Source organism: Cherax quadricarinatus, chromosome 45 (genome assembly GCF_038502225.1).
Source record: "Cherax quadricarinatus isolate ZL_2023a chromosome 45, ASM3850222v1, whole genome shotgun sequence".
In the NCBI taxonomy this organism is placed as follows: domain Eukaryota; kingdom Metazoa; phylum Arthropoda; class Malacostraca; order Decapoda; family Parastacidae; genus Cherax; species Cherax quadricarinatus.
In genome coordinates this window covers 9,496,242-9,523,785 of record NC_091336.1, presented here as the reverse complement: position 1 = coordinate 9,523,785, position 27,544 = coordinate 9,496,242, and the positions used below count along the sequence as shown (strand labels likewise).

The 27,544-nt window shown below is 46.6% G+C and overlaps 1 protein-coding gene across 1 annotated transcript in view; it reads left to right on the top strand.

The window, feature by feature from the left end:
- The first annotated feature begins 3,593 nt into the window (after positions 1–3,593).
- The window catches only part of mbl (muscleblind), a 656,886-nt gene continuing 632,935 nt past the window's right edge, over positions 3,594–27,544 (top strand). Inside the window, exon 1 of the mRNA XM_070094280.1 lies at positions 3,594–3,633. The gene's annotated coding sequence lies outside the window, so the exon portion shown is untranslated. The remainder of the gene's footprint in view (positions 3,634–27,544) is intronic.

Sequence of the window (27,544 nt, the reverse complement as noted above, 5' to 3'; positions counted from 1 at the left end):
AAAGCAGGCGAAATCGCAGATCTAGAGAGTGTACAGAGATCCTTTACTGCACGTATAACTTCTGTCAAGCACCTTAACTACTGGGAATGCTTGGAAGCACTTGACTTGTACTCGTTGGAACGCAGGAGGGAGAGATATATCATAATCTACACTTGGAAAATCTTGGAAGGAATGGTCCCAAATCTGCACACAGAAATCACTCCCTACGAAAGTAAAAGACTGGGCAGGCGATGCAAAATGCCGCCAATAAAAAGTAGGGGCGCCATTGGTACACTAAGAGAAAACACCATAAGTGTCCGGGGCCCAAAACTGTTTAACAGCCTCCCATCAAGCATTAGGGGAATTGCCAATAAACCCCTGGCTGCCTTCAAGAGAGAGCTGGACAGATACCTAAAGTCAGTGCCGGATCAGCCGGGCTGTGGCTCGTACGTCGGACTGCGTGCGGCCAGCAGTAACAGCCTAGTTGATCAGGCCCTGATCCATCGGGAGGCCTGATCATGGACCGGGCCGCGGGGGCGTTGATCCCCGGAATAACCTCCAGGTAACCTCCAGGTATCTGATAACTCACGTGGCTGGTAGATCCACGTGACATCGGCCACACCCAACGTGGTGTCGATCCACGTTGTGTCGTGATCTACGTGGCATGCTGATCCACGCAGCATGCTGATCCACGCAGCTTCGAGTGGCCTTGGGCACTCGGATACACAGCACTGGCAAAGAATTCACACAAAAAACAGCAGAAAACACAGCAGAGGGAGTGGGCAGTGGTGAGTGTATGGTAGTGTGGTGGCGAGGAGCGCGGGTGAGTGTATGGCAGGGCGAGCATCTAGCCATTCCTCCTCCTCCTCCTCCTCCACCCACAAACACGTGGAGAAGCTCACACTGGACGCAGAAATCACCACAAAACTCACCTGTGGCTTGCTGAAACAGCTGTGCTGAGCTGAACAACAACAGCAACATACTAGTGACGCTGAACACGTGACTTGAGAAACAGCGTGGGACACTGTAGCGTGGGACGCTGTAGCGTGGGACGCTGTAGCGTGGGGTCACTGTGACGCCACTTACAATTCTCGAAGACTTTCGACAAATTTCGGCTGGATCCTGCTAGTACCTGTGTCTGGATGCTCAAAAGTGCAGACACGACATCAGGATAACTCGTTGAGAGACGGATGCTTCTTGTATGGGATGATGAAGTGAAGATGACTTCATACCTCTTCCTCCCTCTCTCCAGGCAAACACAACTACTGCAAGCACCGCTGGTACCAATATAACGAATTTGTTTGGTACCAGCGGTGCTTGCAGCAGTTGTGTTTGCCTGGAGAGAGGGAGGAAGAGGTATGAAGTCATCTTCACTTCATCATCCCATACAAGAAGCATCCGTCTCTCAACGAGTTATCCTGATGTCGTGTCTGCACTTTTGAGCATCCAGACACAGGTACTAGCAGGATCCAGCCGAAATTTGTCGAAAGTCTTCGAGAATTGTAAGTGGCGTCACAGTGACCCCACGCTACAGCGTCCCACGCTACAGTGTCCCACGCTGTTTCTCAAGTCACGTGTTCAGCGTCACTAGTATGTTGCTGTTGTTGTTCAGCTCAGCACAGCTGTTTCAGCAAGCCAGAGGTGAGTTTTGTGGTGATTTCTGCGTCCAGTGTGAGCTTCTCCACGTGTTTGTGGGTGGAGGAGGAGGAGGAGGAGGAATGGCTAGATGCTCGCCCTGCCATACACTCACCCGCGCTCCTCGCCACCACACTACCATACACTCACCTATACATATATATATATTATATATATTAGAGAGAGAGAGAGAGAGAATTTTTCAATGGACAAATATCAATAACATGTAATATAATAATAATAATCTTTATTCTTACAAGTACACGTACAACGTATACAGACCATAGTAGACATCAATGACATAATATATAGAAAGCCCCTTCGTTTTGCAGAGCATTTCGGACAAATTAGGTTAATTTTGTCTCCCAGGATGCGACCTACACGCAGGTACCTATTTACTGCTAGATGAACAGGGACACCAGGTGTCTGAAGGAAACACGTCCTAATATTTCCACTCGTTCCAGGGAATTTAATATATATATATATATATATATATATATATATATATATATATATATATATATATATATATATATATATATAATATATAATTTTTTTTATCACACTGGCCGATTCCCACCAAGGCAGGGTGGCCCGAAAAAGAAAAACTTTCACTATCATTCACTCCATCACTGTCTTGCCAGAAGGGTGCTTTACACTACAGTTTTTAAACTGCAACATTAACACCCCTCCTTCAGAGTGCAGGCACTGTACTTCCCATCTCCAGGACTCAAGTCCGGCCTGCCGGTTTCCCTGAACCCCTTCATAAATGCTACTTTGCTCACACTCCAACAGCACATCAAGTATTAAAAACCATTTGTCTCCATTCACTCCTATCAAACACGCTCACGCATGCCTGCTGGAAGTCCAAGCCCCTCGCACACAAAACCTCCTTTACCCCCTCCCTCCAACCTTTCCTAGGCCGACCCCTACCCCGCCTTCCTTCCACTACAGACTGATACACTTGAAGTCATTCTGTTTCACTCCATTCTCTCTACATGTCCGAACCACCTGAACAACCCTTCCTCAGCCCTCTGGACAACAGTTTTGGTAATCCTGCACCTCCTCCTAACTTCCAATCTACGAATTCTCTGCATTATATTCACACCACACATTGCCCTCAGACATGACATCTCCACTGCCTCCAGCCTTCTCCTCGCTGCAACATTCATCACCCATGCTTCACACCCATATAAGAGCGTTGGTAAAACTATACTCTCATACATTCCCCTCTTTGCCTCCAAGGACAAAGTTCTTTGTCTCCACAGACTCCTAAGTGCACCACTCACCCTTTTCCCCTCATCAATTTTATGATTCACCTCATCTTTCATAGACCCATCCGCTGACACGTCCACTCCCAAATATCTGAATACATTCACCTCCTCCATACTCTCTCCCTCCAATCTGTTATCCAATCTTTCATCACCTAATCTTTGTTATCCTCATAACCTTACTCTTTCCTGTATTCGCTTTTAATTTTCTTCTTTTGCATACCCTACCAAATTCATCCACCAGAACTGTCCTGGGGACCCTCATCCTTAGAGAAAATAATACACTTTCTTCAGGAACAACTCAAGGTTCTCCCTGAAGCTGTTTGAATATTGTTTTCTCCTACCACCCCCTATATTCTATATTCTGTGTGAACTTTATTTCAAGACGAAATACATTGACAAATATATATATATATATATATATATATATATATATATATATATATATATATATATATATATATATATATATATATATATATATATATATATATAGTGGGAGTATGTATGTAATTTAATTTAAGCACAGTTAATGGTAATTAAATTCCAGGCGCTTTCGTGATCTCTAGATCACCTTCTCGAGGAATTTAATTACCATTCACCGTGGTTAAATTGCATATTTTATGTATGCATCTTTGTGAAGTTATTTTATCAAAATTGTGTTGACCTCTTATATGTATTTTATCCTTGGTTGACAGGTAATGTGTTGAGGAGCTGCCTGTGTACTGTGCACCAGCTTGACACTGACGTGAGTAACTCCTCTCATTCTTCATCACCAGTAATAATAGTAATTATGTTATTTCATTCATCATCCATAATATTATTATTATTATTATTATTATTATCTCGTTTATCAGAAGTATTAATAATAGTTGTTTTTATTATCTCGTTCTTCATGACCAATTATTATATATTTAATTTAATATTATCGTATTCATGAAAAGTAATAATAGTAATTATTATTATTATCCACAAGCATTTGGAAGGTAAAAATTTTGATCTGAGAAAGGGGATGGTATCTCTTAATTCCGTGGATCAAGAGCCCTTCAGCAGCATGAAGGCACCAGGCTAAAAGAGTGGTGCGGAATATTGTCCACTGATGCTGATAGTGTGCAGGGGCCCTGATACCTGAAGGATGCTTCCGGGGGTCAGCGCCCCCACCACCAGCTGACATGCAATTCAGGGGTCACAATGATCAGAATTTATACTGTATTATGTCGATGGTATTTTCTTGTACTTTATTCCTTGTATCCTGGAATACCTGTATTAATCCTGTAACTGTATATATGTATATGCTGGTGTATGTTACATTATATCTCCAGGGAGAAAGATTATACGTTCCCAATAGTTGTATTGTTGGGTGATATACAAGATGACAGTGAATACTTTCTGCACATTTTCAGGGCTACAATATCACCAGCCCTAAATGTGGCTGTCAGTGTATAACAGTATTCCAGTCTAGTGAATACAAGTGTCTTAAGAGGCAACATAAATGACTGGACTTGTCTTGTTGGAAAAGTTGGATATGTGGCCCAGCGGGCCAGCAACAACCTAGTTAACCAGGTTTCAAGAGGAATCTTGAAACCTGTTACAGGTGGATGGACTACAATGATGGAAAATCTCTAGTTAATCTATAATGTTTGATACCACAGCTTTACATATTTGTTTTGTAGTGTGTCCAAAACCACGTGAAGTGGTACAACAGTCGAGACGCAGGAGAGATTTATATAGTAGTGTGATACATCAGTTGTGAGAGGCAGGAAGGACATGTTCTAAACTACTGTAGTAGTGTGATCCATCAGTTGTGAGAGGCAGGAAGGACATGTTCTAAACTACTGTAGTAGTGTGATCCATCAGTTGTGAGAGGCAGGAAGGACCTGTTCTAAACTACTGTAGTAGTGTGATCCATCAGTTGTGAGAGGCAGGAAGGACATGTTCTAAACTACTGTAGTAGTGTGATCCATCAGTTGTGAGAGGCAGGAAGGACCTGTTCTAAACTACTGTAGTAGTGTGATCCATCAGTTGTGAGAGGCAGGAAGGACCTGTTCTGAACTACTGTAGTAGTGTGATCCATCAGTTGTGAGAGGCAGGAAGGACATGTTCTGAACTACTGTAGTAGTAGTGTGATCCATCAGTTGTGAGAGGCAGGAAGGACCTGTTCTGAACTACTGTAGTAGTAGTGTGATCCATCAGTTGTGAGAGGCAGGAAGGACCTGTTCTGAACTACTGTAGTAGTGTGATCCATCAGTTGTGAGAGGCAGGAAGGACATGTTCTGAACTACTGTAGTAGTAGTGTGATCCATCAGTTGTGAGAGGCAGGAAGGACCTGTTCTGAACTACTGTAGTAGTGTGATCCATCAGTTGTGAGAGGCAGGAAGGACATGTTCTGAACTACTGTAGTAGTAGTGTGATCCATCAGTTGTGAGAGGCAGGAAGGACATGTTCTGAACTACTGTAGTAGTAGTGTGATCCATCAGTTGTGAGAGGCAGGAAGGACCTGTTCTGAACTACTGTAGTAGTGTGATCCATCAGTTGTGAGAGGCAGGAAGGACCTGTTCTGAACTACTGTAGTAGTAGTGTGATCCATCAGTTGTGAGAGGCAGGAAGGACATGTTCTGAACTACTGCAGTAGTAGTGTGATCCATCAGTTGTGAGAGGCAGGAAGGACATGTTCTGAACTACTGTAGTAGTAGTGTGATCCATCAGTTGTGAGAGGCAGGAAGGACCTGTTCTGAACTACTGTAGTAGTGTGATCCATCAGTTGTGAGAGGCAGGAAGGACATGTTCTGAACTACTGTAGTAGTAGTGTGATCCATCAGTTGTGAGAGGCAGGAAGGACATGTTCTGAACTACTGTAGTAGTAGTGTGATCCATCAGTTGTGAGAGGCAGGAAGGACATGTTCTGAACTACTGTAGTAGTAGTGTGATCCATCAGTTGTGAGAGGCAGGAAGGACATGTTCTGAACTACTGTAGTAGTAGTGTGATCCATCAGTTGTGAGAGGCAGGAAGGACATGTTCTGAACTACTGTAGTAGTAGTGTGATCCATCAGTTGTGAGAGGCAGGAAGGACCTGTTCTGAACTACTGTAGTAGTGTGATCCATCAGTTGTGAGAGGCAGGAAGGACCTGTTCTGAACTACTGTAGTAGTAGTGTGATCCATCAGTTGTGAGAGGCAGGAAGGACATGTTCTGAACTACTGTAGTAGTGTGATCCATCAGTTGTGAGAGGCAGGAAGGACCTGTTCTGAACTACTGTAGTAGTAGTGTGATCCATCAGTTGTGAGAGGCAGGAAGGACATGTTCTGAACTACTGTAGTAGTAGTGTGATCCATCAGTTGTGAGAGGCAGGAAGGACATGTTCTGAACTACTGTAGTAGTAGTGTGATCCATCAGTTGTGAGAGGCAGGAAGGACCTGTTCTGAACTACTGTAGTAGTGTGATCCATCAGTTGTGAGAGGCAGGAAGGACATGTTCTGAACTACTGTAGTAGTAGTGTGATCCATCAGTTGTGAGAGGCAGGAAGGACCTGTTCTGAACTCGTGTCTTGAACTGTGCAAATTTTGTCATTTCATTCATTTTTTAAGCTTCAACATGAACACCCAGATATGACTGTGAATTATTTGTGCATCGATCTGTATTTTTCATTTTTTTTTTTTTTGAAGATGAGGCCTTTTTTTATTAGGGAGGGACGGAAAAAATTGTGCATACAACTGGAGGGTGTGCCGGGGGTCAACGCCCCCGTGGCCCGAGCCATGACTACATTTATTCTATACTGTATTTAATGTAATTCCAGGAGCTAGAGCATTATAATGACTCAAACATCGTCGGTAACATTTCCTAATAAACAAATAATATAGGAGGTTTTGCTTTGAATTTTGAGTAGCATATTTTTTTTCCCTCTCGTCGTGTGTCGTGCATGACAGTGGTCTGGGTCGTTGATGGTAGTGTGTGGGGGTCGTTGATGGTAGTGTGTGGGGGTCGTTGATGGTAGTGTGTGGGTCGTTGATGTGTGAGGGGTCGTTGATGGTAGTGTATGGGGATCGTTGATGGTAGTGTGTGTGGGTCGTTGATGGTAGTGTGCGTGGGTCGTTGATGGTAGTGTGCGTGGGTCGTTGATGGTAGTGTTTGGGTCGTTGGTGGTAGTGTTTGGGTCGTTGGTGGTAGTGTTTGGGTCGTTGGTGGTAGTGTTTGGGTCGTTGATAGTGTGTGGGTCATGTGTGTAGTCACGTGGCTTTGGTTTTATCATAATGTTTGAGAGTGTTTTTATATATTTAAGTGTGTTTATAATAACGTTGAGGTCAATCTTTGTAGCCAGCGAATATACTCCATATTAACTTCCTGGTATATTCTAGTAAGGTAGTAGGATATTATTTATATGTTGTTTAGATAATATTTGAAACCTGCAGTATTGATATTTGTCCTGAAATATAACTTCAGTTTTTGCGTATTTTGGCAAATAAGGAGTTGTTATTGTCCTCTGAAGGACCTGCCACATCTTGCATTGTTCTTCTCTCAATTGTTCCCTTCAAGAGTGTTGGTTACCTTGATGTTGGTGGAGAACTCTTATATAACGAATTAGCAGGCGCTTGTGTGGGTTAAGACCTAGTCTGTGCACAGTTCAAGGTGTTTAGGATTGCAGACGCTTGTGGCGAAACATCTCAATAAATGTTTGTGGGTGTATCTCTTCCCCATGTATAAACAGTGGGAATTGTTTGGCGTATGTGTGACAGTGGATTAACGAGGTTTGCTTCAGCAACTGTAATATCAACGCATGTATCGTTTATTAATTTATATAGTTTCTATGATAACTAGATATGAACCATTATAACGTTGTCTGGTATATTTTTTCCATGCCAGAAATGACAGGTACAGGCAGCAGGGTGCATAAACTTGTAAATCTGCATGAGAAAGATAGGTGAGGCTGCCAAAGGTTTAACACACACGTTCTCATATGCGTGATCGTTTTCATTTCCATTTTTCATGAATAATCAAAAGGTGTTGCGCCGGATGACTGGTGATGAGGGAGGCTGGCAGGAGCACTGGTGAGCTGCCTCACCCACTGCATGACTGGTGATGAGGGAGGCTGGCAGGAGCACTGGTGAGCTGCCTCACCCACTGCATGACTGGTGATGAGGGAGGCTGGCAGGAGCACTGGTGAGCTGCCTCACACTCACTGCGTGACTGGTGATGAGGGAGGCTGGCAGGAGCACTGGTGAGCTGCCTCACACCCACTGCATGACTGGTGATGAGGGAGGCTGGCAGGAGCACTGGTGAGCTGCCTCACACCCACTGCATGACTGGTGATGAGGGAGGCTGGCAGGAGCACTGGTGAGCTGCCTCACACCCACTGCATGACTGGTGATGAGGGAGGCTGGCAGGAGCACTGGTGAGCTGCCTCACACCCACTGCATGACTGGTGATGAGGGAGGCTGGCAGGAGCACTGGTGAGCTGCCTCACACCCACTGCATGACTGGTGATGAGGGAGGCTGGCAGGAGCACTGGTGAACTGCCTCACACCCACTGCATGACTGGTCATGAGGGAGGCTGGCAGGATCACCGGTGAGCTGCCTCACACGCACTGCATGACTGGTCATGAGGGAGGCTGGCAGGAGCACCGGTGAGCTGCCTCACACCCACTGCATGACTGGTGACGAGGGAGGCTGGCAGGAGCACTGGTGAGCTGCCTCACACCCACTGCATGACTGGTGATGAGGGAGGCTGGCAGGAGCACTGGTGAACTGCCTCACACCCACTGCATGACTGGTCATGAGGGAGGCTGGCAGGAGCACCGGTGAGCTGCCTCACACCCACTGCATGACTGGTGATGAGGGACGCTGGCAGGAGCACTGGTGAGCTGCCTCACACCCACTGCATGACTGGTGATGAGGGAGGCTCGCAGGAGCACCGGTGAGCTGCCTCACACCCACTGCATGACTGGTGATGAGGGACGCTGGCAGGAGCACTGGTGAGCTGCCTCACACCCACTGCATGACTGGTGATGAGGGAGGCTGGCAGGAGCACTGGTGAGCTACCTCACACCCACTGCATGACTGGTGATGAGGGAGGCTGGCAGGAGCACTGGTGAGCTACCTCACACCCACTGCATGACTGGTGATGAGGGAGGCTGGCAGGAGCACTGGTGAACTGCCTCACACCCACTGCATGACTGGTCATGAGGGAGGCTGGCAGGAGCACCGGTGAGCTGCCTCACGCCCACTGCATGACTGGTGATGAGGGACGCTGGCAGGAGCACTGGTGAGCTGCCTCACACCCACTGCATGACTGGTGATGAGGGAGGCTGGCAGGAGCACTGGTGAGCTGCCTCACACCCACTGCATGACTGGTGATGAGGGACGCTGGCAGGAGCACTGGTGAGCTGCCTCACGCCCACTGCATGACTGGTGATGAGGGACGCTGGCAGGAGCACTGGTGAGCTGCCTCACACCCACTGCATGACTGGTGATGAGGGAGGCTGGCAGGAGCACTGGTGAGCTGCCTCACACCCACTGCATGACTGGTGATGAGGGAGGCTGGCAGGAGCACTGGTGAACTGCCTCACACCCACTGCATGACTGGTGATGAGGGAGGCTGGCAGGAGCACTGGTGAGCTGCCTCACACCCACTGCATGACTGGTGATGAGGGAGGCTGGCAGGAGCACTGGTGAGCTGCCTCACACCCACTGCATGACTGGTGATGAGGGAGGCTGGCAGGAGCACTGGTGAGCTGCCTCACACCCACTGCATGACTGGTGATGAGGGAGGCTGGCAGGAGCACTGGTGAGCTGCCTCACACCCACTGCATGACTGGTGATGAGGGAGGCTGGCAGGAGCACTGGTGAGTTGCCTCACACCCACTGCATGACTGGTGATGAGGGAGGCTGGCAGGAGCACTGGTGAGTTGCCTCACACCCACTGCATGACTGGTGATGAGGAAGGCTGGCAGGAGCACTGGTGAGCTGCCTCACACCCACTGCATGACTGGTGATGATTGAGGCTGGCAGGAGCACTGGTGAGTTGCCTCACACCCACTGCATGACTGGTGACGAGGGAGGCTGGCAGGATCACTGGTGAGCTGCCTCACCCACTGCATGACTGGTGATGAGGGAGGCTGGCAGGAGCACTGGTGAGTTGCCTCACACCCACTGCATGACTGGTGATGAGGGAGGCTGGCAGGAGCACTGGTGAGCTGCCTCACACCCACTACATGACTGGTGATGAGGGAGGCTGGCAGGAGCACTGGTGAGCTGCCTCACACCCACTACATGACTGGTGATGAGGGAGGCTGGCAGGAGCACTGGTGAGTTGCCTCACACCCACTGCATGACTGGTGATGAGGGAGGCTGGCAGGAGCACTGGTGAGTTGCCTCACACCCACTGCATGACTGGTGATGAGGGAGGCTGGCAGGAGCACTGGTGAGTTGCCTCACACCCACTGCATGACTGGTGATGAGGGAGGCTGGCAGGAGCACTGGTGAACTGCCTCACACCCACTGCATGACTGGTGATGAGGGAGGCTGGCAGGAGCACTGGTGAGCTGCCTCACACCCACTGCATGACTGGTGATGAGGGAGGCTGGCAGGAGCACTGGTGAGCTGCCTCACACCCACTACATGACTGGTGATGAGGGAGGCTGGCAGGAGCACTGGTGAGTTGCCTCACACCCACTGCATGACTGGTGATGAGGGAGGCTGGCAGGAGCACTGGTGAGTTGCCTCACACCCACTGCATGACTGGTGATGAGGGAGGCTGGCAGGAGTACTGGTGAGCTGCCTCACACCCACTGCATGACTGGTGATGAAGGAGGCTGGCAGGAGCACTGGTGAGCTGCCTCACCCACTGCATGACTGGTGATGAGGGAGGCTGGCAGGAGCACTGGTGAGTTGCCTCACCCACTGCATGACTGGTGATGAGGGAGGCTGGCAGGAGCACTGGTGAGCTGCCTCACACCCACTGCATGACTGGTGATGAGGGAGGCTGGCAGGAGCACTGGTGAGCTGCCTCACACCCACTGCATGACTGGTGATGAGGGAGGCTGGCAGGAGCACTGGTGAGTTGCCTCACGCCCACTGCATGACTGGTGATGAGGGAGGCTGGCAGGAGTACTGGTGAGTTGCCTCACACCCACTGCATGACTGGTGATGAGGGAGGCTGGCAGGAGTACTGGTGAGTTGCCTCACACCCACTGCATGACTGGTGATGAGGGAGGCTGGCAGGAGCACTGGTGAGCTGCCTCACACCCACTGCATGACTGGTGATGAGGGAGGCTGGCAGGAGCACTGGTGAGTTGCCTCACGCCCACTGCATGACTGGTGATGAGGGAGGCTGGCAGGAGTACTGGTGAGTTGCCTCACACCCACTGCATGACTGGTGATGAGGGAGGCTGGCAGGAGCACTGGTGAACTGCCTCACACCCACTGCATGACTGGTGATGAGGGAGGCTGGCAGGAGCACTGGTGAGCTGCCTCACACCCACTGCATGACTGGTGATGAGGGAGGCTGGCAGGAGCACTGGTGAGCTGCCTCACACCCACTGCATGACTGGTGATGAGGGAGGCTGGCAGGAGCACTGGTGAGCTGCCTGACACCCACTGCATGACTGGTGATGAGGGAGGCTGGCAGGAGCACTGGTGAGCTGCCTCACACCCACTGCATGACTGGTGATGAGGGAGGCTGGCAGGAGCACTGGTGAGCTGCCTCACACCCACTGCATGACTGGTGATGAGGGAGGCTGGCAGGAGCACTGGTGAGCTGCCTCACACCCACTGCATGACTGGTGATGAGGGAGGCTGGCAGGAGCACTGGTGAGTTGCCTCACGCCCACTGCATGACTGGTGATGAGGGAGGCTGGCAGGAGTACTGGTGAGTTGCCTCACACCCACTGCATGACTGGTGATGAGGGAGGCTGGAAGGAGTACTGGTGAGTTGCCTCACACCCACTGCATGACTGGTGATGAGGGAGGCTGGCAGGAGCACTGGTGAGCTGCCTCACACCCACTGCATGACTGGTGATGAGGGAGGCTGGCAGGAGCACTGGTGAGTTGCCTCACGCCCACTGCATGACTGGTGATGAGGGAGGCTGGCAGGAGTACTGGTGAGTTGCCTCACACCCACTGCATGACTGGTGATGAGGGAGGCTGGCAGGAGCACTGGTGAACTGCCTCACACCCACTGCATGACTGGTGATGAGGGAGGCTGGCAGGAGCACTGGTGAGCTGCCTCACACCCACTGCATGACTGGTGATGAGGGAGGCTGGCAGGAGCACTGGTGAGCTGCCTCACACCCACTGCATGACTGGTGATGAGGGAGGCTGGCAGGAGCACTGGTGAGCTGCCTCACACCCACTGCATGACTGGTGATGAGGGAGGCTGGCAGGAGCACTAGTGAGCTGCCTCACACCCACTGCATGACTGGTGATGAGGGAGGCTGGCAGGAGCACTGGTGAGCTGCCTCACACCCACTGCATGACTGGTGATGAGGGAGGCTGGCAGGAGCACTGGTGAGTTGCCTCACCCACTGCATGACTGGTGATGAGGGAGGCTGGCAGGAGCACTGGTGAGCTGCCTCACACCCACTGCATGACTGGTGATGAGGGAGGCTGGCAGGAGCACTGGTGAGCTGCCTCACACCCACTGCATGACTGGTGATGAGGGACGTGCAGGAAGCTGTTCATTCCACTAACATCCAATACATACACACAGATTGGGATTTTTTTTGTCCAAATGTGTTAATTTATTTGACACTCTTGGAAGAAAGTATAAATTGTTAGTGACAGATTTTTCATATTCTATTGATTGGTTTCGAGAGATTTCTTACTCTCATAACCCAACCCTAGGTTAGGCTTGTCTGTTTCTTGCCTGGTCAACCAGACTGTTGCTGCTAGCGGTCCACTGGCACTGCCAGACCAAGCACTGTTAGTGGTTGGTCTGGCACTTGGTGGAAGAAATTGTCAAGTTTCAGCTTGAGGATTTTTGTTTCAATAGTGTTTCTGATATCTTGTGGCAAGATGTTAAAAAGTCTGGCACCACGTGTGTTCATACAGTGTTCTCTTATTGTGCCAACAGTGCCCCTTTCCCCTGCCTTTCATTGGTTTCAACTTACAAATACTATATCTCTCCAGTATATTTAACAGTGTGTAAGTTTGTGAGGCCTTCAAGTATTGTCCACGTATATATTATCATGCATCTTTCTTACGCTCCAGCGAGTACATATTAAGGTCTTTGAAGCGTTCCCAGTAATTTACATGTTTTACTGGCTTTATGTGGGCAGTAAATGATCTTTGAATTTCTTCCAGCTTTGATCTCTCTTGCCCTGAAAGGAGCTGTCAACACTGAACAGTATTCCAAGCGTGAGAGCACAAGCGATTTGAAAAGTGTCACCACTGGCATTATTTCCCTTGTCCTGAAAGTCCTCATTATCCACCTTGTCATTTTCCTGACATTTATGACATTTGCCTTTTTGTGTTCTTTGAAAGAAAGGTCAGTTGACATTATTACACCCAGATCCTTTGCATGTTCCTCTCATTTTATTTTGTGTTACTCTTGTGTTGTATATACAATGTTCCTTTTGAGCTGTTCATTCTTTACTTATCCAAGCAGTTTGAACGTGTCCGTTTTGAAAGTCATGTTATTTTTCCACAGCCCACTGAAAGACTTTTCTTATATTTTGCAATTTTTCCATATCTTCTGCCGAGGTGATTTTCTTGCTTATTTTCGTATCTGTAAATGATGCTACAAAATTGAGGCGAGTGGCTTTATCTATGCCTGCTACGAGGATAAGATAAAGAATTTGGAGCTACTTTCTTCTTCCTCGGATTAAATCTGTTTCCTATCGTTCATGTATTGTACGACCTTTATATGTCATACAACAAGAACCTTCTTATATATGGAGAGAACAATGTTTTAAGAGTTCGTATGTGCGATGAAAAATTTGAGTTACAGCTGTCATATCGAGCCTTCACTAAAATACCGTGTACATATATTAGAAAAATCAAGAGACTTACTGTAATGGATATGTGGGTCAGTGGGCCGCCAGCAGCAACAAACTGGTTGACCAGGCAAGGCTCTCACATGGCCGGGCTGCGAGGGTAGGAAAACTCTCGAAATCCTTCAGAGGTATGTTGCGAGATGCAACAAGAGATAAACAGCGAAATGGCCGGCGCAGTTCTGAAATGAGTTGCAAATAAATCTTATTCCCTGTAAGTGCCAGGTCAGCCTGGCTGTGATGGATACGTGGGGCAGCGGGCTTTCAACAGCAACAGCCTGGTTGACCAGTCTTGGCCCATGGCCGGGCTCCGAAAATAGTAACTCTCGAAACTCATTAAAGGTATATCAAAGGTAAGCTGCGTGTTGTCTTTATCCTTGTCGTCTCCCAGGGCGTTTTTTTTTTTTTTTTACCTATGCATACTTTCAGTGGCGATTTTTTTTAATTGAGATAAAAACGTGGAGCGCTGGCTTTCATTTTCACGTTAATGGAAAAATTGAAAGGTGCGGCTGGGTCAGCACGACGGTGGTCAGCACGACGGGGCACAAATGGAAACTGAATACCCAAGTGAATCAGAGAATTGTAAGTAGACTTTCTGATCAATAAGTGGTATATACTTTGGAAGTAGCCAGTTGAAGCAGTAAAGACAGTCCATTCCGGGTCACCACATGGTGACCATATCTCTCACTGGAGTGACAGATATGCGAAGAAGTGTAAAATAAACCCAGTGAGGAGCAGGGGTGCGGTGGGGACAATAAGGGAACACTGTATCAACATCCGGGGTCCCAAACTATTCAACATCTTACCAGAAGATATCAGAAACACTGCTGGAATAAGTGTAGAAGCCTTCAAGAGGAAACTAGACAAGTATCTTCACCAGGTGCCAGATCAACCAGGCTGTGATGGATATGTAGGGCAGCGGGCCTCCAGCAGCAACAGCCTGGTTGACCAGGCAAGCACCAGATGAGCCTGGCCCATGGCCGGGCTCAGAGAGTAAATAAACTCTCGAAACTCTTCAAAGGTATATCAAAGGTATGAAGAAACCCCGTGCCAGGACCCGTCCTGGCGAACTCACCTTCACCTGTAACCCAACCTACCTGCACCTGTAACAGTCCAAATGCAATCCTGACAGATCTGGGAATGCATCATGTTGGTTGATTTGTGGTTAAGAAGTTGGGACCAGCAGCTGGAGTTCGAACATTGCTAACAGTTCTGCGAGTTCTCACTCAGTCTCAGCGATAAAGGCATTTTAGGAGAGTTCTAGTGTAAACTTTACGACAAGCATGTCATCGGAAGCAGAAACTAACCAGGTACCTTCAGCGACATATACAACACTAGGTTAGTTTTGAGTTCTACATTCAGCAATAATAAGACGTTCTCCACGGCTCTATACACGACCCATGTTTGACTATAAGAATGCAGCAACTGCGTGGAACCCACACGTCATCTAGCATGTCAAGAACTCTTAAGAGAGTCCAGTGATCCAAATAAAGCATGTCAAGTTTTTGAAGACAAAAGTCCGATGGTTCGTAACGATGTTGATACGGAAACAAAGGTGGTCATCTGCGAGGAGAGATTATCGCTTAGAAAAGCGGACCAGAAGAAACATGAAGTACGGTATATGGAGGAGAATATACTGGATGAAGTTGTGCTGGAAGCGTACATAGGATAGCGTAGCAGTTAACACACAAAGACGTTTATGGGCCATAGAGAGACGCAACGAGGTATTTTTACAGTCTATGATGAGACGAATTTTAAGAAGTGGCACTGTAGTGTGATTTTTTTTTCATGGTTTGAAGAAATAAAGTATGATAGGGCCTTAGAGGCCAGGTACCCACAGAGCCGGTCATTAGTCAAGAAGTTGGGTCAAGAGCTATGTATCGTCCCTAGGAAACACAGCTAGTGAGTACAATCATCTGGGTACAAACAGTGGAGGTGGATGTAGGTGGGATGAAAGGCGTGGAAGTTGGAGGCAGACAAGAGATGGGAGGAGGAGTGTGTGGAGTGGTGACGAGTGTGGGAAGCAACCAGCGGTGCACAGCAGCGACACGCCCCCTCAGCTCTCAACACTACACTTGCTGCAGATATGTCACACACATCTTACAACTTGTTTGTAGCTGCTGAGAAATAACGAGGGTCCCCTGTTTGTCCTGGGATTTTGACATATCTACTTTCGAGTCTGGATTAAGACTCCTCTACCTTAAAAGTTACTCGGGACGGATGTATTCATTTTAAAGTGACGTATACTTCTTCGAATTTGAGGGTCATCAGCTGGGATGAGTGGCAGAGTTTAAAGCTGCGAGATATTGATGGGAGAAGGAGGGAGAGGGGAATTGCACTAATGGTATAGGAGTGATAGGGTCGTCGGGGCGTGCACTGCAGCAACTTGGAGCAGTGTGTGGCATGCAAATGACATTATTACCGGATTAGTTGTGACAGGAGTTGGTAAACTTGTGAACAAAGTGAAGGGCTGTGCAGCCGCTTGGATATTATACGCTGGTGTAAGTGAAGGGGCAGAGAGAATGAGGGAAGACCAAGGGAGTAGGAAGGGGGAGGCAAGAGAAGTAATCTGGGAGAGCCGACGTGGCGAGGCGATTTAAAGTTTTAAACACCCAGAAAATGTTGGCGCGAAGGATGGCTGCCAGATTGGAAACAGAAAGTGGCTGAGGCGCTGATCAAATGGAGATAAATTGTTGCTGCCTTGTGGATGAGCCTCATGATGAGGGAGACTTTGAGGTAAAGAGGATGTGGTGAGAAAAAAACACGTGAAGGCGATTCGGAGTTTGACGAAAAACCAATGTCGGCAGACAAAAGAAATATCACTCGTTAAAAATCGTCGAGTGCGCGCATGCTAAATACATTGAACCCCCAGGGTTTTTGCAAGACAGGATAATACAGGTTGTCCCTGCCTCGTGAAACAGCTGGACTATATTGCTTGGGGCACATTGGAAGTCGTGAAGTTCATTGCAGATGTAATATACTGTACATACACTTTGCTAAAGTCTTCTTTAATTCATTGGCGATAAATGACTCGACACTGTTTGTGCCCGTTTTCTTGCTACATAAACACCACAACTGTCTTATAATGTAGATTACAACACTGTACTATTAACACTACACACATGTTTGGTCAGTGTAAACACTGTATAACTAAGATTGACAGTGACAAAATGTGCCATTTGTTGCTATTATATAATGGTAATATATAGAAGTAGTGATGGCTGCAGGTAAACGGGTATATTACAGGTAGATAATTGTAAAGGCAGTGTTGCATACACACGTATATTACACTTAATTGTAGTGTTTTTTGTAGATAAACAAGTATATTAAACGTACACGATTGTAAAGGTAGTGAAACTTGTATGTAGAAAAATACAATGATGAAAGTAATATAGCCAGTGATGTGTCACCTATTTAGGTTGCAATGTTCTGCTTTATCTTTCTCCGCCATGTTGCCTCACAAGATGAGTGCCGCTGTATAATAAACTCTCTTCTGGGAGCAAAATGAAAAAAGAATTCCTTATTGGCCCTTTTATCCCGTTCCGTAAGTCCTCTATACAGCCCATGGTTGCCATTCCGTAAGTCCTCTATGCAGTTCATGGCTGCCGTTCCCCAAGTCCTCTATACAGTCCATGGCTGCCGTTCCCAAGTCCTCTATACAGTCCATGACTGCCGTTCCCCAAGTCCTCTATACAGTCCATGACCGCCATTCCCCAAGTCCTCTATACAGTCCATGGCTGCCGTTCCCCAAGTCCTCTATACAGTCCATGGCTGCCGTTCCCCAAGTCCTCTATACAGTCCATGACCGCCATTCCCCAAGTCCTCTATACAGTCCATGGCTGCCGTTCCCCAAGTTCTCTATACAGTCCATATCTGCCGTTCCCCAAGTCCTATATACAGCCCATGGCTGCCGTTCCCCAAGTCCTCTATACAGTCCATGACCGCCATTCCCCAAGTCCTCTATACAGCCCATGGCTGCCGTTCCCCAAGTCCTCTATACGGTCCATGGCTGCCGTTCCCCAAGTCCTATATACAGTCCATGACCGCCATTCCCCAAGTTCTATATACAGTCCATGGCTGCCGTTCCCCAAGTCCTCTATACAGTCCATATCTGCCGTTCAAGTCCTATATACAGTCCATGGCTGCCGTTCCTCAAGTCCTATATACAGTCCATGGCTGCCGTTCCCCATGTCCTCTATACAGTCCATGGCTGCCGTTCCCCAAGTCCTCTATACAGTCCATGGCTGCCGTTCCCCAAGTCCTCTGTACAGTCCATGACTGCCGTTCCCCAAGTCCTATACACAGTCCATGGCTGCCGCTCCCCAAGTCCTCTATACAGTCCATGGCTGCCGTTGCCAAGTCCTATATACAGTCCATGGCTGCCGTTCCCCATGTCCTCTGTACAGTCCATGACTGCCGTTCCCCAAGTCCTATACACAGTCCATGGCTGCCGTTCCCCAAGTCCTATACACAGTCCATGGCTGCCGTTCCCCAAGTCCTATATACAGTCCATGGCTGCCGTTCCCCAAGTCCTATACACAGTCCATGGCTGCCGCTCCCCAAGTCCTATACACAGTCCATGGCTGCCGCTCCCCAAGTCCTGTACACAGTCCATGGCTGCCGCTCCCCAAGTCCTATATACAGTCCATGGCTGCCGCTCCCCAAGTCCTGTACACAGTCCATGGCTGCCGCTCCCCAAGTCCTGTACACAGTCCATGGCTGCCGCTCCCCAAGTCCTGTACACAGTCCATGGCTGCCGCTCCCCAAGTCCTATATACAGTCCATGGCTGCCGCTCCCCAAGTCCTGTACACAGTCCATGGCTGCCGCTCCCCAAGTCCTATATACAGTCCATGGCTGCCGTTCCCCATCATCACCTGGACCTTGAAGACTATCAACAAGTGACGGAGGACTGGACAATACTTGGGTCCATGGTCCTCTTTCCACAGAAACCATCACTTGAAGAGCCAGATCAACCAGCGGCCAGCCAGCAGCAACAGCCTAGTTGACCAGGCAAGCACCGGGAGTAAAAAAAAAAAAAAGAAAAAGCTCTGGAAACTCATCCAAGGTGTCGGGATGGAGCACACTCGCCTCATTCAAGGCTGCCATCTTTGTTGTCAGGGATCTTGGTACTCCCCGTGTAGCGTGTGATGTACCATTGACTGACACACATTATTGTTTTGTCTCAATGGGGATGTTGTTTGTCGTGAAATCCATGAACTTTACCGCAATTCTAATGTGTATAATTTGCCTTTTTTTTTACATGGTTGCTATTTTTCTTTAACTATAGTTTGAATGTTTTATGCGCTGTTTGTATTGATGTTTTTTGTGTGTGTGCTCACCTATATGTGGTTGCAAGGATCGAGTTATAGCTCCTGGCCCCGCCTCTTCACGGATCGCTACTAGGACCTCTTTCTGCCTGCTCCATGAGCTTTATCAAACCTCGTCTTAAAACTATGTATGGTTCCTACCTCCATTACGTCACTTGCCAGACTATTCCACTTCCTGACAACTCTATGACTAAAGAAATACTTCCTAACATCTCTTTGACTCATCTGAGTCTTCAACTTTGTAAAAACTTTAGTACCTGCTGGAATGTTATACTGTGTAAGACATTCCAGTACCTGCTGGAATGTTATATACTGAATAGGAACTCCAGTACCTGCTACAAGTATTTAAGTGTTGAGTGTAGAGTAATCGTTCATTGCACATTTACTGGCTCCCCTCAAGATGGTTGCCATTGTGCTGGTGAGGGTCTTTTCATCCAATAAACTGGATTTATCCTCTGCTTCATTGGATCGAACCCGAATGCCTCTCATTCTCCAGGCTCTATATGATTTATGGGGGTTTAGCACTTCCCCTGATTAATAAATGCTTAATTGGTGGTGGTAGTGGTAGGTTGGAGGTGGAGGTACAGTGTAACTGTGCATAATCCTTCACTACCCTCGCCAGAATGCTGGAGTTGTTTACACTGTGGTTGTAGTGTAGGGGTGCCTGTTGTGAGTTGCCGCCCACTACTTCATGTGTTGAGGAATGCTTTCATGGATGGGGTAAAAGATGGTTTCTAGTAAAGGTGACTTACGTTGTCGCCGAGGAAGCTGGAATCTTGGTAGACTGACAAGCTGGCAGACTGACTAATTTCCAGGAGGGCTGACTGGTAGACAGGATGGCTGATTAATAGGATGACCCTGCCTGCCTGCTTGCTTGCTTGCTGGCCTGGTTGGCTAGCTGACTATATGGCTTGCTGCCTGCCTGCTTGCCTGCCTACCTGCCTGCTGGCCTGGTTGGCTGATTAGATGGTTGGGTGCCTGGCAGGCTGGCAGGCAGGTAGGCTGGCTGGCAGGTTGGCGGGGGTCGGTGGTTGAGACGGCAGGTGTGGGTGAGGCCGCACAAGGTTGTTGCAGGGGTGAATGTTTTGTTCAAGGTCACCACCACCACCACTGTTGCTGCTGCTGCTGTGGTTGTTACTGATAATTTTTGTAGTTCTTAATGCTGCTACTTCGGTTGTGGTTGCTGCTGCTGTGACTATTGCTGATATTATAGTTGCTGCTGTTGCTACCAGTCCTGCTGCAACATTTTCCTCGGGTACTGCAACTAACATGTTTCTTGGATGAGTTGCTGGTATGAGCAGTGTTGCAGCTGGGTATATATTTTTGTGGTAGCGAAGAAGTTAATAATTCTAAAAAATTTATGAACCCCATTAAAAAGATAATAACACTCTTGAGACCTTGAAACCCCAGGAATATATCTGTGACTGGTTTCGAGAGTTTTCCTACCCAGATAGTATACTGTCAGTGAAACAGATGACATGACATGTACGTTACTAATATGCTGGGAGAGGGTTACGTAAATCTATCGGGGTCGTACCAGCGCCTAGCGAATGGGTGGTAATCCGTTTTGATCCGAGGAAGAAAGGGTAACTCTTGATTACTTAGATCAAGAGGACTTGATGAGTATCAAGGCACCCTTCTTGTAGGGAATGGTGTATTGAAACTGGGAGAGTTTGTGCTACAGTATTGAGTATAGGTTGGTGGGGGTGGGGTGGTGGGGCTGGGGTGATGACCTTGCTGTACCACCAGCCAGGGTGATATAACTACCAGACAGGTCACTACCAACCAACACCACTTCTTAAACCCTCACCCCTAAATCGTACTCTTACACTAATCTTCCTCTTATCCTAATCTTTCTTTCCACATCAAAATTCTGCCAACATGAGCTTATTACACTGTAAACTTATATTTAATAGACATATTTTCGATTTTGTTCCTTGGGTAGTTTTGAAAACATTCATAGATTCCTTTGTTCATTGGTTTCTTAAAGTATTAAATTTCCGCTTGTTCTTTGGTTGGTTTCTAATGTGCAATGTGGATGGTGTCAGCTGACACGCCATCACATAGATACCAGCTAGGTATTTGATCTCAGTTTTTGTGTATATTAAAAATAGGAGTTGTAGCGATGAGTGTATAGCAGCAACCTGGACCACCTGAGTTGTCTTGTGTTTACCTCTGACAACACAAACAACTTCTTGCTGCTTCTTACTCCTCTTTCCTTCTTTCTTGTATTTCCTCTTCCCTCTTCCAAATCCTTCTACTCCTGATCCTTTCTCTTTCTTATACTTGCTATTCTTCTTCCTCTTTTTTTCATATCTTTTCTTCCTCTTGAACCCTATAAGTGAATTTAAATGGTTAATGGAAATTTCTTATTTTTTTTCGTTAAACGAGGGACTCAAAGGCTTGAAACAAGAGTAAGTTTTGTGGGGCCAGGATGATGAAGCCTGGGTCAGGCGTCTGAGGGAAGCCATGTTATATTTGTGTGTTGATACAATATGAAGGTATATTGCAGTCAGTAATGAAAAGACGTACGTGAAGGGCATGCTTTTATTGTGGCACTGTTTCTCTCTGTTGTTAGAGCGATATATGAGCAAAACGTCAATTAAAGCTTGTTTAGTAAGTATTGAGCTTTATATGTGATAAAGCTCACTCCTGAGCGACATTAAGTTGTTACAAGTGTTTGTGCGAGCTTGTCCCTCTGTGTTGAACAAAGTAAATGCAAAGTATGTGGCCACCCCTATGGTCACTATTTTGAAAACTGTGCTTATCTACTTATTGACGAATATAGAAATAGTATAATAACCCATGTGATATATCAAGATAAACTATTAATGAAAATAAGATACCAGATATATTAAGCAAAATCTCCCAGATTTGCGTATAACAGATAAGTGACATGTAGATATAAATACACGTTTTCCTGTAAATCCTTTCGGGGTCTAGTTCTTAGGCTTTTGTGTATCCATATGCACTTGCACTATCCTCCACAGGATGGATGTGAGGTACACAATAAACAGCCACTTCGGTGACAAAATATAAATCTTGCCCCAGTCACCTGACCCATAACTGGTAAGGGCAAGTTTTGGATATTTATCAGAGGGTCTCCTCTGTCATACCCATCCACACCGTAAATAATTTAATAAAGCATCGTCATATGCGACATTTAAGCGTAAATAAAGTGTAGAAGGAATTACTTTAGGTGATTTTAAAGTTAAACGGGTACATCCGTGTGGATGTTTGTAAGATCTGCCTTCCAGTGCTACTTATGGTTCAGTGCTTACTTTCATCCTCTGCCTCGCATTGTTTCCTCCTCTTCCTCCTCTCCTTCATTCCCCAACTTCCTCTTTCCTCGTCTTCCTACGTTTTTTCTTTATCTAATATCCTCTGGTGAATAGGGAGAGTTGAGGGTGGAGTGGTTGTTGGAGATGGTTATGGAGAGGGTGGTTGTTAGGGAGGGTGATGAAGATGGTTTTGTTAGGGATGGTTATGGAGAGGCTAGTTGTTAGGGAGGGTGGTGGTGAAGGTGGGGATGTCAGAGATGGTTATGGAGAGGGTGGGGTTGTTAGAGAGCGTGGTGGAGGGGTGATAGTGGCAGTATTTAACAGTGTGGCTCAGCATTGCGTGTTTAATCCAGTCTTAATCCTGGGGATAAAAAGAGATATAGATATATTGGGTAAGAGAAACACGAAACGCCAACAACACTGCACAAGTGTTTGTAATATATCTTAGTAATTATTGGCGATTATTTCAGTAATATATCTTAATTATTGACGATTATATCAGTGTCAAGGCTGAGCTACAACGTTGTTAGTAAAGTTTCCTGTGGCAAAGGCAGAACTCTTTATATTCTGGTACGTATATTCTTCTAGATGCGCGTACACTACAAAATGTGACTATCCTGACGCGGGTCTTAGTCATATGATGACCCGCAGCTGAAGCTTTTGGTCATCTGACCGAGGCCTTCCACTAGCTTAATCCTCCACTCCTTTAAAAATTATAACCATTTTTGATTCAGGTACAAAGCTAAGTTAAGGAGGCAGTCTGGCCGCAGTCCGGGCTACGAGGATTGCACATAGACATTAGACCTGGGGCTTTTTCAGTCGCTTTATTATCACCTGTAATATCACACTTGACAGCCATATTGGACGTCACTCTACGCTAACTTGTTCTGATAAGCGTGTGAGATATGCTCATGTTGTTTATTAGTACGGGTTGATTAGTATCCCTCCTGGCCACTGGAAACAATCTCGCAGCGTGCAAGAACCTTATTAATGCATAGCAGTACTTTGAGGCTGGTAACAAGCCGAAGTCAGTGGAAAGTAACTACACTACACTCCCACCCGGGCTAAGATTAACATGTTGTGGCATTATTTAACAGAAAAATGGACGAGGTTTCGAACCGGGGTCCTGGCATATAGAACCGGGGTCCTGGCATAAAGAACCGTGGTCCTGGCATATAGAAAGGTGGTTCTGGTATACAGAATCGTGGTCCTGACATAGAACCGTGAAGCATATAGAACCGTGGTCTTAGCATATGGAACCGTGGTCCTGGTATATAGAACCATTCTCCTGGCATAAAGAACCGTGATCTTGACATATAGAACCATTCTCTTGGCATAAAGAACCGTGATCTTGACATATAGAACCGTATATAACAAGTCCAGGAGAACGATGAATGTCTTCGTCAGTTCTTGTCATTCATTAACACTTGATTCAGGGCGTAAATATTGACACATCATAATATATCAGTTATAAGTAGTAATAACGCTTTGTTGTTCGTTAATGCTTTATAAGACAGAGAAGTACTTAGGCAATAATAACTACTTTTAAACTCGAGTCAGAAGTATGAATAAGGGTCTCTCACTGAGTAAACAGAAGTATGAACGGGGACTGTCACCTATTATTATTATTATTATTATTGTTATTATTATTATTACCATTTTTGTTATTATTTTGCTGGAGCTTGTACGTATCAGGACCACGGTTCGAATCTCCGTCTATTCTTCTATTTATTCCGTAACTACTTGTGTATATGTGATAAATGGTTTTGAAAACCGACAAGTGAAGATTGAGACACTTATGTATCATATGGGAATCTTTATTAAGGTAACGTTTTGTCAAACAGTGGCTTCATTAGTCCAGTACAAAGCAGAAAAGGGTAGTGAGAGGAGGAGTTTGAGGTAATCAGTCGCTCATAAGTGTCTCAAACTTCTGCTTGTATATAGTTCTAACAATTGTGTTTATACTGACTTAGAAAGCTTTGTAGTTACTCTCAGAGCCATGTAACTAATTTTCTGACAAAGAATAATTGTGAAGTATTGCACAATGAAGTACCCACAAGTGTATAACTGGATACTGGTGTACCCAGGTATACACTGAAGTAAAGGTTGTTCACTATACACTCCCTACCTTCACCTACATTATAACTGATATACCTTTGATACACCTTTGAAGAGTTTCGAGAGTTTATCTACTCTCTGAGCCCGGCCATGGGCCAGGCTCGTCTGGTGCTTGCCTGGTCAACCAGGCTGTTGCTGTTGGAGGCCCGCTGCCCAACATATCCATCACAGCCTGGTTGATCTGGCACCTGGTGAAAATACTTGTCCAGTTTCCTCTTGAAGGCTTCTACACTTGTTCCATCCGTGTTTCTGATATCTTCTGGTAGGATGTTGAATAGTCTGGGACTCCGGATGTTGATACAGTGTTCTCTTATTGTCCCCACCGCACCCCTGCGCCTCACTGGGTTTATTTTACATTTCCTCCCATATCTCTCACTCCAGTATGTTATGGAAGTGTGCAGATTTGGGACCAAGCCCTCGAGTACCTTCCAGGTGTATATTATCATGTATCCCTCTCTCCTCCGCTCCAATGAGTACATGTTCAAGACTTGCAGGCGTTCCCAGTAGTTTAGGTGCTTTACTGGCTCAATGTGAGCCGTAAACGATCTCTGTATTTGTTCCAGCTCCGATATTTCTCCTGCCCTGAACGGGGCCGTCAGCACTGCGCAATATTCTAAGTGAGGGAGCACTAGCGATTTGAAGAGTGTCACCATCGGCATTATTTCCCTTGTTTTGAAAGTTCTCAATACCCACCCGTCATCTTCCTGGCTATCGTGATCTTTGTCTTGTTATGGTCTTTAAAAGAAAGATCCGCTGACATAATTATTCCTAGGTCTTTTACGTGTTCCTTACGTTCTATTTGGTATTGACACTAATCCAGATCTTGGCTTATTCTAGAGTAATTGACGAAGGCCACTGTCCCCAGGAGTTTACTAGAAAAATTGAAGGTCTTGAGTGATCTACAGTTTAATGGTAAAGCGTTCGTGTTAGAGACAAAGAAACGTACAAGTATGTAGGTGTCTGGCTGTGTGTCGCATTTTGTGGCTGCATCCTTGTGAACGACTCTAGTTGAAAAATAAGTTGGCTTTGGGTTAACCTAGGTTATATAAACATAAAATAAGGTTACGTCTTTTAGAGACAGCTGGCACCTGTGTACCCTTTTCTGGAATTCTTACATTGGAATTGTAGTGATGAGGCCACAGCTGGCGTGGGGTGGGAGCAGCAAGTGTGAGAGCTGGCTGGCACTGTGCGTGCGTGTGTGTGGTGTTGCAGAAATGTTTGTGAACCGTGGCTGCTGTCCCTTCCAACAGCCTGCCTTTGTGCCCCTTTGACCACCCTCACTCTCTGCGCTTTTGATCACTCACAATATGGATTTTAACCACAGGCTGTGCATAGCTCGGCAGGAAATTCCGAGCCTGTGAGGCAGTGTGGGTAGACAAGTGTAGATGAATAAGACATGTGTGTAACACTTGTGTATCTTTATTGTGGAGACTTTTCACCAACCAGTGGCTTTTTCAGAATAATACTGCAGATGGTGAATGACTGTATAGTAGGAGTAGTAGTACTTTGAGGTGATCACTCCCTCAGCCTAGAAAAATGTTCAATCAGTCTTTATGAATGTGAGGGACTGATCACCTCAACTAATTTGTTTTCCACAGTCTACAGTATTCTTTGTATTGGACTAATAAATCCATTACTGGGTGAAACGTCTTCGTAATGAAAAACCCAAGTATCATACATGTTTTACTCGTATACTCGTCGGTTTTCTAACCCATTAATGTACAATAGTTCTTGGGATGTGGTGGACAGTGACGAAGGAGCTACACACTATATATCCGCTATTACTAGCAGAGCTTATGAGAAGTCTTTCAGTGTCAGACTTTTGAACATGGAACACATGTAGTACAGTTCAAGGACTTCAGGCGTTTCTCGGAGCTCAGGGAACTTTCGCTGCCCATATACATTCAAACATCTGAACTATTGGGAATGTTTGAAGTCCCTTGAATGATACTCCTTAGAATGTAGGAGAGAAAGGTACATCATAATTTACACCTGGAAAATCCTGGAGGGACCGGTCCCAACCCTGCACACAAAGACCACCCGGTAAGAAGACAAAAAGGCAGACGTACAGAGTACCTCCAGTATAAAAAAAAAAGCAGGGTCTAGACGGGTGCATTGAGAGAGAACTCAATAAGTGTCAGAGGTCCCCGAATTTTCAACTCCCTCTCTCCATGCATATAGTGGATAACGAGAAAACATCTGCCTGTCTTGAAGACAGGCAAACGTTTTTTGGTTATCCCCTACGTTTTTTGGTGTGAGCAGCAGTAACAGCCTGGATTATGGGGTATGGGGTTTTGATTCACTAGGAAGCCTAGTCTGGGACTGGATCGAGGGGGCGTTGACCCCTAAAACCATCCTTGTATCCTTCAGGAGGTATTGAGGTGTGAAGCACCGGGGTTAAGTGGGCAGGTATGGGTAGGATATAAAGTGTAGACTTAGGGTATAAGCTGCAGAGGGTGTGGATATGAATTTGGAAGATAGTGGGTGTCAAATGAGAGTTGCTGGGGGTGACAAAAATGCTTCGAAATTTATAGCTGAACACGTGGGCGAGAGTGTGGCACTTGCAGAGTTTGAGCACCTGTATGCGTCAATATTTCTGCATATAAATGTGGAATGCACACCTGTACAGGTATTGACGTGTATAACCATGTAAATGCCTCAACTACTCTCAGGTCATACATGCACTAATCCTGGTGTAAACAATACTGATTTTGTTTTTAAATATTGTGAAAATCGGTGTTTTTTTGCTTTTCAGTGTAAGTATAGAATACCACCTTAAGTAATACACTTTCACACACTTGATAAGTTCTTCCTGTCAGTTCGTTACGTTACACTGTGTGCTAGAAGTAATGTGCACACTTATGGTATCATACCAGCCACACTGACACACCAGCCCTCACACTTAACACACCAGCCCTCACACTTAACACACCAGTCCTCACACTGACAC